This window comes from Eleutherodactylus coqui, chromosome 4 (assembly GCF_035609145.1).
Source record: "Eleutherodactylus coqui strain aEleCoq1 chromosome 4, aEleCoq1.hap1, whole genome shotgun sequence".
NCBI lineage: Eukaryota > Metazoa > Chordata > Amphibia > Anura > Eleutherodactylidae > Eleutherodactylus > Eleutherodactylus coqui.
The window spans coordinates 73,084,647-73,095,620 of NC_089840.1; positions in this window are offsets into that span (position 1 = coordinate 73,084,647).

A 10,974-nucleotide genomic window follows, 5' to 3' on the forward strand; every position below is an offset into this window, starting at 1 on the left:
TCTATGGCAGAGTTGATGCGTTTTCTCTCCCTGTTATCATAAAAAGATAATATAAGTTTTACGATATAGTCTATGTACCCAAAAATGGCACCATCAAAAACTACAGTTTGTAACACAAAAACAAGCCCTTATACGACCGTGTCGACGGAAAAGTAAAAAAGTTATGGCTTTTGAAAAATGGAGATGAAAATCCGCCAAAAATCTGTCCTCCACCTGACCCATGTCCAGGCCAGAACGTATGGTAAAACTCCGGAAGACCATTCATCTTGGTAACAGACACAATAATAGACACTTCGTAAGTTGTTAACAGTCACAGTACACACATTTATGATAAATGTTCCTGGCCGTCTGGCCTCTACATAACACTGGTGCACTAGCTAACCTTGGTCTAGTGCCTTACACACAAAGTCCATTATACCCAAGCAGAGTGTCATCCTAGGGGGTGTCATCCCCTGTCAGGATCCTAGATACCATTTGGCTCTTCTCCTTAGAGCTACAGTGTTTCATGGACCTCACCTCCAGTAGGGACTCCAAATCTCTGGCTTTCAACAACAGCAGCCCCAATACTCAGTATGTCTGGAGGTTTTATCTCCCCCAGACTCACCCATATAGCTGTCAGTGCTGATTAGTACACAGAATGCCTCATTTACAGCCCTCTGCAGTCCATTTTGTGTATTGCATTGCCACCCCCCACCCCTTCTTCCCTTCCTCTGATAAACGCCATAGGCCTTATTATAGGACCTAACCCTCCGTCCAGTGTCAAAGCTCAATTCTTGGGGATCTCAATGTGTCAGGCACTCTACAAAACCTTCTTCATGTTCTATGAAACTCAGCACCCTCTCAGTATCTTGCTCTGCCTCAAGTACCTTCATAACACTTTCTTCAGTGTATACATCACACACAGTAGAAAGTTCAACATGCTCCTCACTAGAGATGAGCGAGCGTACTCGTCCGAGCTTGATGCTCGTTCGAGTATTAGGGTGTTCGAGATGCTCGTTACTCGAGACGAGCACCACGCGGTACTCGACTCCATTACATTTCTTTCCCTGAGAAATGTGCGCGCTTTTCTGGCCAATAGAAGCACAGGGAAGGCATTACAACTTCCTCCTGTGACATTCCAGCCCTATCCCACCCCCTGCAGTGAGTGGCTGGGGAGATCAGATGACACCCGAGTATTTAAATCTGCCCCGCCCGCGGCTCGCCACAGATGCATGCGGACAGAGATCAGGGAAAGTGCCGTCCTGCTGTAGCTGCTATAGGGAGAGTGTTAGGTGTTATATTCATCTTCAAGAACCCCAACGGTCCTTCTTAGGGCCACATCTGACCGTGTGCAGTACTGTTGAGGCTGCTTTTAGCAGTGCTGCACAATTTTTTTTTTTTTGTATATCGGGCGTGCAGACCATAGCGTCCTCAGTCTGCAGTCATTTTACAGAGTATAGGGGCAGTACTGGTGAGGCAGGGAAAGAGGTATACTGGCTATATAGGCAGTGGGCTTTTTCAAAAAAATTGGGGAAAAATACTATATTTGGACTGCCTGTGACAGTCTTCAGTGTACTGCGTGTCTGCTGGGGGTAGTAGTCGCTAATTAATACCCAGCTAAGCGTTACAGCAGGCTTGCGCATAATTGTTTCCTGGCTCTGCTGTGCCCGTTACATGACCACCGTCATCTCGCCAGAGGGAAACATAATATACGCTGCATACAGTGTCTGTCTGGTGTTTCACCTCACCATTTAAAAAAATAGAAGCAAAATACTTAAGGCCTACCATTGGCCTTTGGCCACTTGACTGGTTCTGCGCTGTGAATTCCAGTAGCTCAGTCATACGTACCTACGTCTCACTACAGGCTTGCGCATAATTGTTTCCTGGCTCTGCTGTGCATTCTGTAAGCGAAGTCAGCCTCCAACCACAGGCCAATAAGCGGCACATTTAATTAAAGCGTTCTGTTTCTGCTCTACTCGTAATACACCATGCTGAGGGGTAGGGGTAGGCCTAGAGGACGTGAACGGGGGCGAGGACGTGGAGGCCCAAGTCAGGGTGTGGGCACAGGCCGAGCTCCTGGTCCAGGTGTATCGCAGCCGACTGCTGCGGGATTAGGAGAGAGGCAAGTTTCTGGGGTCCCCAGATTGATCTCACAATTAATGGGTCCACGCGGTAAACCTTTATTAGAAACTGAGCAGTGTGAGCAGGTCCTGTCGTGGATGGCAGAAAGTGCATCCAGCAATCTATCGACCACCCAGTCTTCTACGCCGCCCACAGCTGCAAGTCTGAATTCTCTGGCTGCTGCTCCTCCTTCCTCCCAGCCTCCTCACTCCATGAAAATGACACATTCTGAGGAGCAGGCAGACTCCCAGGAACTGTTCTCAGGCCCCTGCCGAGATTGGGCAGCAATGGTTCCTCTCCCACCAGAGGAGTTTGTCGTGACTGTATTGCTGCAAGGAGCAAGACTTTAGTTCAGATTACGCTTTAAAGAGAGTAAGACACTATAAAAGGGTTAACAATAAGAATTTATTAAAACCAAATGATAATTGAGCATAGTGGTGAGTAATTGTCCTACGTTTGTAAACTATCGGATCTAATATACAAAGGATAATAGCTATATACAAAACATAAAGGTTGCAGAAGTCACATCACAAAGTATAAAGATAGCAAGTTACATTATTACCTAAAAGATTACAGATCACATATTACCATCACCAAAGGTTCCCTCACTTCTAGGGGTTCAACAGATGACATCCTCATCTGGTATTGAAGAGTCCGTACTACCCAGAGCTTCTCATCCTTCCAGAGATTCCAAGAGCTTCTCCTCCTAGATTCCAAAAGCTACTACACCTTAGATTCCAAAAGCTACTACTCCTCCTAACTCTCTCCTGTCCTGTATACTAGTATAACTTGCTGAGTCATAGGCCACATTCTCCAAGCTTTGCAAACCAAGATGTTATCAATCTGAGACCCCCCACCATCTGAAGTAGCCAGTTTCTATAGAGTGATAAGATGTAGTCAGACAAGGTCTACCTCCTAGACAATAGATATGTACATGGCAGGCTCCTACAAAGACAGACTGATTGGTGTTATAACAAACATCAAAGCCATTCTCTTACTTACACATGATAAACATGTAGAACAGGTCTGGGGTTAGTTCCTTAGAATGCAGGGCCTAGTTGATATATTAAAGCCTGTTCAGATATGTATATACATATAGAATCAAGGATTAATGGCTACAAAATAGCCATAAAAATATTTCCATTACAGTGACCGATGCCCAACCTTTGGAAAGTTACCGGGGTCCGGGGGATGAGGCTGGGGACTTCCGGCAACTGTCTCAAGAGCTTTCAGTGGGTGAGGAGGACGATGACGATGAGACACAGTTGTCTATCAGTGAGGTAGTAGTAAGGGCAGTAAGTCCGAGGGAGGAGCGCACAGAGGATTCGGAGGAAGAGCAGCTGGACGATGAGGTGACTGACCCCAACTGGTTTGCTAAGCCCACTGAGGACAGGTTTTCAGAGGGGGAGGCAGGTGCAGCAGCAGGACAGGTTGGAAGAGGCAGTGCGGTGGCCAGGGGTAGAGGCAGGGCCAGACCGAATAATCCACCAACTGTTTCCCAAAGCGCCCCCTCGCGCCATGCCTCCCTGCAGAGGCCGAGGTGCTCAAAGGTGTGGCAGTTTTTCACTGAAAGTGCAGACGACCGATGAACTGTGGTGTGCAAGGTTTGTCGCGCCAAGATCAGCCAGGGAGCCACCACCACCAGCATGCGCAGGCATATGATGGCCAAGCACCCCACAAGGTGTGACGAAGGTTGTTCACCGCCTCCGGTTTGCACCACTGCCCCTCCCCCTGTGCCCCAACCTGCCACTGAGATCCAACCCCCCTCTCAGGACACAGGCACGACCGTCTCCCGGCCTGCACCCACACGCTCACCTCCGCTGTCCTCGGCCCCATCCAGCAATGTCTCTCAGTGCAGCATCCAGCCGTCGCTAGCGCAACTGATTGAGCGCAAGCGCAAGTACGCCGCCACGCACCCGCACGCTCAAGCGTTAAACGTGCACATAGCCAAATTGATCAGCCTGGAGATGCTACCGTATAGGCTTGTGGAAACGGAGGCTTTCAAAAACATGATGGTGGCGGTGGCCCCACGCTACTCGGTTCCCAGTCGCCACTACTTTTCCCGATGTGCCGTCCCAGCCCTGCACGACCATGTCTCCCGCAACATTGTACGCGCCCTCACCAACGCGGTTACTGCCAAGCTCCACTTAACAACGGACACGTGGACAAGCACAGGCGGGCAGGGCCACTATATCTCCCTGACGGCACATTGGGTGAATTTAGTGGAGGCTGGGACCGAGTCAGAGCCTGGGACCGCTCAAGTCCTACCCACCCCCAGAATTGCGGGCCCCAGCTCGGTGGTGGTATCTGCGTCGGTGTATGCTTCCTCCACTAAACCACCCTCCTCCTCCGCAACCTCTGTCTCGCAATCAAGATGTGTCAGCAGCAGCACGTCGCCAGCAGTCGGTGTCGCGCGGCGTGGCAGCACAGCGGTGGCCAAGCAGCAGCAGGCCGTGCTGAAACTACTCAGCTTAGGAGAGAAGAGGCACACGGCCCACGAACTGCTGCAGGGTCAGACAGAGCAGACCGACCGCTGGTTTTCGCCGCTGAGCCTCCAACCGGGCATGGTCGTGTGTGACAACGGCCGTAACCTGGTGGCGGCTCTCCAGCTCGGCAGCCTCACGCACGTGCCATGCCTGGCCCACGTCTTTAATTTGGTGGTTCAGCGGTTTCTGAAAATCTACCCACGCTTGTCGGACCTGCTCGGAAAGGTGCGCCGGGTCAGCGCACATTTCCGCAAGTCCAACACGGATGCTGCCACCCTGCGGACCCTGCAACATCGGTTTAATCTGCCAGTGCACCAACTGCTGTGCGACGTGCCCACACGGTGGAACTCTACGCTCCACATGTTGGCCAGGCTCTATGGGCAGCGTAGAGCTATAGTGGAATACCAACTCCAACATGGGTGGTGTAGTGGGAGTCAGCCTCCTCAATTCTTTTCAGAAGAGTGGGCCTGGTTGGCAGACATCTGCCAGGTCCTTGGAAACTTTGAAGAGTTTACCCAGATGGTGAGCGGCGATGCTGCAATCATTAGCGTCACCATTCCTCTGCTATGCCTCTTAAGAAGTTCCCTGCAAAGCATCAAGGCAGACGCTTTGCGCTCGGAAATGGAGGCGGGTGAAGACAGTATGTTGCTGGATAGTCAGAGCACCCTATATCTCAGCGCGTTGAGGAGGAGGAGGAGGAGGAGCATGAGGAGGAGGGGGGAAGAGACAGCTTGGCCCACTGCTGAGGGTACCCATGCTGCTTGCCTGTCATCCTTTCAACGTGTATGGCCTGAGGAGGAGGAGGATCCTGAAAGTGATCTTCCTAGTGAGGACAGCCATGTGTTGCGTACAGGTACCCTGGCACACATGGCTGACTTCATGTTAGGATGCCTTTCTCGTGACCCTCGCGTTACACGCATTCTGGCCACTACAGATTACAGGGTGTACACACTGCTCGACCCACAGTATAAGGAGAACCTTTCCACTCTCATACCCGAAGAGGAAAGGGGTTCAAGAGTGATGCTATACCACAGGACCCTGGCGGACAAACTGATAGTAAAATTCCCATCTGACAGCGCTAGTGGCAGAAGGCGCAGTTCCGAGGGCCAGGTAGCAGGGGAGGCGCGGAGATCAGGCAGCATGTACAGCGCAGGCAGGGGAACACTCTCCAAGGCCTTTGACTGCTTTATGGCTCCCCAGCAAGACTGTGTCACCGATCCCCAGTCAAGGCTGAGTCGGCGGGAGCACTGTAAAAGGATGGTGAGGGAGTACGTAGCCGATCGTACGACCGTCCTTCGTGACGCCTCTGCTCCCTACAACTACTGGGTTTTGAAGCTGGACACGTGGCCTGAACTCGCGCTGTATGCCCTGGAGGTGCTTGCTTGTCCTGCGGCTAGCGTCTTGTCAGAGAGGGTGTTTAGTGTGGCTGGGGGAATCATCACGGATAAGCGTAGCCGCCTGACAACTGACAGTGCCGACAGGCTTACACTCATAAAGATGAACAAAGCCTGGATTTCCCCAGACTTCTCTTCTCCACCAGCGGACAGCAGCGATACCTAAACAATACGTAGGCTGCACTCGCGGATGGAAGCATCGTGCTCTATCACCCTAAAAAGCGGGGACCTTTTAGCTTCATCAATCTGTGTATTATATTCATCCTCCTCCTCCTGAAACCTCACGTAATCACGCCGAACGGGCAATTTTTCTTAGGCCCACAAGGCTCAGTCATATTACTTTTGTAAACAATGTTTATACGTTACAATTCTCATTAAAGCGTTGAAACTTGCACCAGAAGCAATTTTTATTTTAACTGGGCTGCCTCCAGGCCGACTTACAAATTAAGCCACAGTAACCAAAGCAATTAATGGGTTTCACCTGCCCTTTCTGTTGGGCATGGGCAATTTTTCTGAGGTACATTAGTACTGTTGGTACACTTGGTACACCAATTTTTTTGGGCCCTCGCCTACAGTGTAATCCTAGTAATTTTTAAGGGCTTCGCCTGCCCTCATGGTACAGCACATTGTGTGGGCTTGGCCTACACTTTTGCTACATAAATGTAACTGGGGCCTTGTCTTTACTGCAACTACTGAAATGTGCAAGAGACTGTTATCTCCCTAAACTGCTGCAACGGGAATGTTACTGTGGCCTGTCTTGACTGCTACTACTACTGAAATGGAACTAAGACTGTGCTTCCCCTATACTGCTGCTTCAGAATTGTTACTCGGGCCTGTCTTGAGTGCTACTACTACTGAAATGGAACTAATACTGTGCTCCCCCTATAATGCTGCTAGTGATATGTTACTGGGGCCTGTCCTAATGCTACCGCTGAAATGTTACTAATTCTGGGCTCTGCCTATACCGCTGCTAATGCTATGTCACTGGGGTGTGGAAACGGAGGCTTCCCAAAGACATGATGGCGGCGAGGCCATTTCCCACCAACGCGGTTACTGTTAAGGTGCATATAACCATGGACACGTGGAGAGGACACGTAGTGCCTCAAAAACATCCCCCTCCTCCTCCAACAATGAAAACATTCTTGGCAAATACCTTTGCATCGGTCCGTCTGGTGGCAGTCCAAGAATTTCACCTTTAACGACACAACAAGAGAGCCCCCCCCACCATCCCCCCGCCATGGCCCACTTAATCCTGGCCACATTCCGAAAACCAACTAAATAAAACCGCGCTACTAGGTCTGCAGTCGCCACCACATTCCCACCAACGCGGTTACTGTTAAGGTACATATTACCAGTCTGACTGGGCCATGCACTGTGGGCCGAAGCCCACCTGTATTGTATCTGACGTTAGCTCTGCTGAGCCGGGCACTGCAATGGGATACATTTATGTACCGCCGATGGGTTCCAGGGAGCCACCCACGCTGTGGGTCCACAGGGACTTCACATTAGGGATTTGTACCTGCCAGTGTCTATGTATTAAAAACCTTGGTCAGACTGGGGCATGCAGTGTGGGCCGAAGCCCACCTGCATTTAATCTGTCGTTACCTCAGGTGTGCTGGGCAATGCAATGGGATTTATTTAGGTAATGCCGGTGGCTTCCTGGGACCCACCCATGCTGTCGGTCCACACGGAGTTGTACCTGCCTGTGTCTACTTATAAAGAACCCCAGTCTGACTGGGGCATGCAGTGTGGGCTGAAGCCCACCTGTATTTAATCTGAGGTTACCTCTGCTGTCCAGGGCACTGCAATGGGATTTGGTTATGTACCGCCAGTGGGTTCCAGGGAGCCACCCATGCTTTGGGTCCACACGGACTTCACATTAGGGATTTGTACCTGCCTGTGTCTATGTATTAAAAACCCCGGTCAGACTGGTGCATGCAGTGTGGGCCGATGCCCACCTGCATTTAATCTGATGTTACCTCAGCTGTGCTGGGCAATGCAATGGGATTTATTTATGTACCGCCGGTGGCTTCCTGGGACCCACCTATGCTGTCGGTCCACGCGGAGTTGTAACTGCATGTGTCTACTTATAAAAAACCCCAGTCTGACTGGGGCATGCAGTGTGGGCCGAAGCCCACCCGCATTTAATCTGACGTTACCTCAGCTATGCTGGGCAATGCAATGGGATTTATTTATGTACCGCCGGTGGGTTCCAGGGAGCCACCCATGCTTTGGGTCCACACGGACTTCACATTAGGGAGTTGTACCTGGCTGTGTCAACTTATAAAAAAACCCAGTCTGACTGGGGCATGCAGTGTGGGTCGACGCCCACCTGCATTTAATCTGATGTTACCTCAGCTTTGCTGGGCAATGCAATGGGATTTATTTATGTACCGCCGGTGGCTTCCTGGGACCCACCTATGCTGTTGGTCCACATGGAGTTGTAACTGCATGTGTCTACTTATAAAGAACCCCAGTCTGACTGGGGCATGCAGTGTGGGCCGAAGCCCACCTGCATTTAATCTGACGTTACCTCAGCTGTGCTGGGCACTGCAATGGGATTTGTTTATGTACCGCCGGTGGGTTCCAGGGAGCCACCCATGCTGTGGGTGCACACGGAATTCCCATTGCGGAGTTGTACCTGCCTGTGACTATTTATAAAAAACCCCGGTCTGATTGGGGCATGCAGTGTGGGCCGAAGCCCACCTGTATTTAATCTGACGTTAGCTCTACTATCCGGGGCACTGCATTGGGACAAACTACAGGAGCAATACAGCGCTAATGAGACGTGCACAGCTACGCTAGCATAGGAGTCCGCTGTAGGCCCGCGATTGCTGAGGGTTTGTGCAGAGGCCTATGTCCTGGGTGCAGTGAAAGTCCGCTTCCTGCCTAGGATTGCTGAAGCTTTGGCCCGAGGCCTATGTCGTGGGCGCGGTGCAAGTCTGCCATGTTTGGACGGTCATATCAATTTTTGGTTTATGTCTTGGGTTTCCTAGGACCCACCTATGCTGTTGGTGCAAACTTAGCTCCCATCGCGGTGTTTGACCTGTCTGGCACAAAGACACTGACTGACTTGGGTAGGGGGCAGAGCGCAGATGGCTTTCCCCTTGCAGTGTCGATTGAGCTATGCGACACCTTGACAGAATGAATAGTGTGTGGCACATGGGTTCCCCATTGCTATGCCCACGTTTGCAGCTCCTGATGGAGGTGGCACAGGATTGGATTTCTCATTGCTTCTGTACAGCATTGTGGGCTATCGCCCCGGCCCCTTTTAAAGAGGGTCGCTGCCTGGCCCTGCCAACCCTCTGCAGTGTGTGCCTCCGGTTCCTCCTCATGGCAGACGCACTTATATATAGACATGAGGTTGGTGTGGCTATGAGGCCAGCGTGTGGCATGAGGGCAGCTGAAGGCTGCGCAGGGACACTTTGGTGTGCGCTGTGGACACTGGGTCATGCGGGGGGGTTGGGCAGCATGTAACCCAGGAGAATGGCAGCGGAGTGTCATGCAGGCAGTGATTGTGCTTTGTTGGAGGTAGTGTGGTGCTTAGCTAAGGTATGCCTTGCTAATGAGGATTTTTCAGAGGTAAAAATTGTTGGGGGGGGGCTACTCTTGCCGCTATTGTGGCTTAATAGTGGGACCTGGGAACTTGAGATGCAGCCCAACATGTAGCCCCTTGCCTGCCCTATCCGTTTCTGTGTCGTTCCCATCACTTTCTTGAATTTCCCAGATTTTCACAAATGAAAACCTTAGCGAGCATCGGCGATATACAAAAATGCTCGAGTCGCCCATTGACTTCAATGGGGTTCGTTACTCAAAACGAACCCTCGAGCATCGCGGAAAGTTCGACTCGAGTAACGAGCACCTGAGCATTTTGGTGCTCGCTCATCTCTACTCCTCACTCATTTTCTGCTTTAATGCTTCCTGTTCTACACATAAACTTCTCTCTCTTGGGTTGCTCCTAATCAAAAGACTTTCCTTTTCTTGCAGTCATCCAATATACTTTTCCTCCTGCTCTCTTATTTTGGCTAACAATTCTCTTTCCTTGAGGGTGCGTTCCCACGAACGTATATCGGCTCGGTTTTCACGCCGAGCCGATATACGTTGTCCTCGTGTGCAGAGGGGGGAGGCTGTTAGAGCCTCAGAGCAGGAACTGAGCTCCCGCCCCCTCTCTGCCTCCTCTCCGCCCCTCTGCACTATTTGCAATGAGAGGAGGCGGAACGGGGGCGGGGATAAGGTCCGGGAATTAGCCCCGCCCCCGTTTCGCCTCTCCCCATTGCAAATAGTGCAGAGGGGTGGAGAGGAGGCAGAGAGGGGGCGGGAGCAGAGTTTCTGCTCCTGGGCTCTTCCAGCCTCCCCCCTCTGCACACGAGGACAACGTATATCAGCTCGGCGTGAAAACCGAGCCGATATACGTTCGTGGGAACGCACCCTTAGGCTGAAGTAGTCTTTTGGCCTATTTCTTCCAGCTCTTTCTGCTTCAAACATTCTTCGGCTCGGTCTACAAGCAGTTAGTAAGTTTCAGCTTGCAAAATGACATCTCATATCTGTTTCAGGGTGGCAGACAGTTTCTTCACACCATCTGTAAAGTGACTCCTTGTGTCATCTCTGGATGCCTTAGTGTCTTCCAACTTTTCTCTTGCAATTCTTCAGCTGCTCCTGCACCTCATATAGTTTTTGGATAGCTTCTCCTCTTCTTTGGTTTACATAGGGAATTTCTTACTTCAAGATTTTTTCAGTTTTCACAAATTGTTCACATATAGCCCCAGGCTACCTTCTGAGCACAATTTGGTATACTTTGTTGCTTGTAACTCATTTTTAAGATCCTCCATCAGGGTCTTCATTTCTTTTATTGGCTGTTGAAACACTCTTGGACTTTTCTAGTACCAGAGTTTTCTTTTCAGCATCCTTCTTGGTGCTGATTAAGTCTTGCATTTCTGTGCACAAATGCTTGTTAAACTGCAGCCTTCATTTCAAGGGCCTCTTCCAGGGTACGC